The sequence below is a fragment of the Crocuta crocuta genome, unplaced genomic scaffold (assembly GCF_008692635.1).
Source record: "Crocuta crocuta isolate KB4526 unplaced genomic scaffold, BGI_CrCroc_1.0 scaffold7, whole genome shotgun sequence".
In the NCBI taxonomy this organism is placed as follows: domain Eukaryota; kingdom Metazoa; phylum Chordata; class Mammalia; order Carnivora; family Hyaenidae; genus Crocuta; species Crocuta crocuta.
In genome coordinates this window covers 11,220,680-11,223,028 of record NW_027531904.1, presented here as the reverse complement: position 1 = coordinate 11,223,028, position 2,349 = coordinate 11,220,680, and the positions used below count along the sequence as shown (strand labels likewise).

General features: G+C 60.5%; 1 protein-coding gene across 1 annotated transcript in view; it reads right to left on the bottom strand.

Annotated features, from left to right (window-relative positions):
* The window catches only part of RASGRF1 (Ras protein specific guanine nucleotide releasing factor 1), a 91,702-nt gene that overhangs the window by 59,185 nt on the left and 30,168 nt on the right, over positions 1 to 2,349 (bottom strand). The gene's annotated exons all lie outside the window — the stretch shown is intronic.

Here is a 2,349-nt window from a genome sequence, read left to right as displayed (position 1 = left end):
GGCTGCCAAAGCACTCGGGCCACCCTGACAGGTGAGCGCTGTGGCCGCTGAGGGCTGCGTGCGGGCTGCTGGAAATGAGGTGGCGGGTGCTGGAAACGAGAAGGCGAGGCCCTGCAGGCCCTCGGGCTGTGCGAGCCCCTTGGGGGTTTATTTGGCTGTGGGAGGACAGGGAGACTGGGGCGGGGGGTTGGGGCCACACAGGCGACACCGTGGTTGGGGAACATGTACCCCTCCTTCAGGCCTGGCTCCTCGAGGGGAAGGAGGAAGTTTTGGGCAGGCACAGGCCAAGGGTCTGGAGCTGGGAGACCCAAGTCTGACCCGGACGACATCACTCAGGGGACCTTGGAGCGACCTTGGATAAGTCCCTTCCTTTTCTGTGGACCTCAGCATCTTCAGGCCTTCCAGCTCTCACGTTCCAAGGCCTGTCTTCCCCCCGGGGGGTCACTCGTCACTTGCTTGGCTTCTCGGTGCCTCCTGCCTCCTCACGGCCAACTTCCCGGCAAACAGGCTGTGTCCCCTGTCCTGCAGGACGTGCGTGTGACAGGGAGACACAGCCAGAGGGCTTCACCAAGACGGCCTTTCTTCCAAAGCCTTCTTCAAAAGGATGGTTTGCCCCAGAGGGTGGTGCACTCGCGTGGAAGCACTGCTCCAAATTCCACCAAGTGGGGCCTCCGCTGCCTCTGTCTGACACACGAGCACACGCACGCACAGGCGCGCACACACACACAAGTGCACGCACATGCACACGCACACACACGCACAGCTGTGCACATGCACACACACAGGCACACACACATGCACACACACGCACAGGTGCGCACACACACAGACAGGAGCACATACATGCACACATGCACAGGTGCATACACACAGGTGCATACATGTGCACACACAGGTGTGCACACAGGCGCACACATGTAGATGCATGCAGAGGAGCACACACATGCACACATGCATAGGCACGCACACACACCGACAGGAGCACATACATGCACACATGCACAGGTGCATACACACACATGCACGCACACATGCACACACGCACAGGCACGCACACACACACATGCAGAGGAGCACACGTATGCACACATGCACAGGCACGCACACATGCACACACGCAGAGGAGCACATACATGCACACATGCACAGGTGCATACACACACATGCACGCACACATGCACACACGCACAGGCGCACACACACATGCAGAGGAGCACACACATGCACAGGCACGCACACATGCACACACGCAGAGGAGCACATACATGCACACATGCACAGGTGCGCACACACACACACGCACAAACAACTGGCCTCTCCCAGCAGCAGAGGGAACCCCGCTCTTCACACCTCACCTTCTCTGGTGTACAAATCCCTGATCTCTTCTAAGACCATATGCAACACAGACCCACACCCTGTCTGGATGTAAAATAACTCATTTTCTGCTTGGTTGGTTCACACCGCAAGCTCTATTATGATCCTGATTTCATCGTACCACAGTCAGACCCCAGGGGGGGACACTTCCATACCTCTAGGGCCCAGCAGAGGGTGACACACATTTATTCACTGAGCACCTACTACGTGCTAGGTGTGGGGGAAAGCGTGACGAAGGACAGGCTGGCCCTCCGAGTCCCCGGCGCAGCTGCAGACGGGCGTGGAGCCGGCTCTGATGCAGCAGGCCAGGTGTGGGAACGTGGGGGGCAGGGGTAGGATTCCGGGAGGCAGGGTGGGTGCGCGGACAGGGCCACTGGAACAGGACACCAGCACGCGCCCTGCTCAAGACCGGCTGGGGCCCCGCCCTACTGGGGAGGGGGGCCGGGGAGGAGGCAGAGGCTGGGAGAGCTGGGGGTCACCTGGGCCGGGGTGGTGGGAGGACTCCCCCCGCAGGTTTCCCTTGCATTGGGCCCTGCAACTATGTAGTGGTGGATTCTGGCTGCAAGAGTCCCGTGGTCACATCACCTCCTCTGCTTGGAGTCCACAGCTCTCATGTGATGGGACCAGATGGTTCCAAGTGCACTTTGGGGTGAGGGATTGGATCCTTCTGTGGTGCACAGACTGCTCGCAGGGCGTCTCAGGGGCAGAGAGCGTTTCACACACTTTCATGCAAGAGGGACTTGCTCCGGAGAGTGTGGGGTTCTGATCTGGAGGCCCCGGTTCCGCGTGTCTAACGAGAAACCGCTTTGCAGATGGCACTCAGTATCAAAGCCGCGCAGGCTCAGCCCGCAGCAACTCGGCCTCCAGACGGCTGCCTGGGGCCCCGTGAGACCGCTCACCCCAAGAGGCAGAGGGGAGGGGCTGGCACCATGCTGAGCCGGGAGTGCACCCTCCACGGATGGCCTGTGCCCCTCC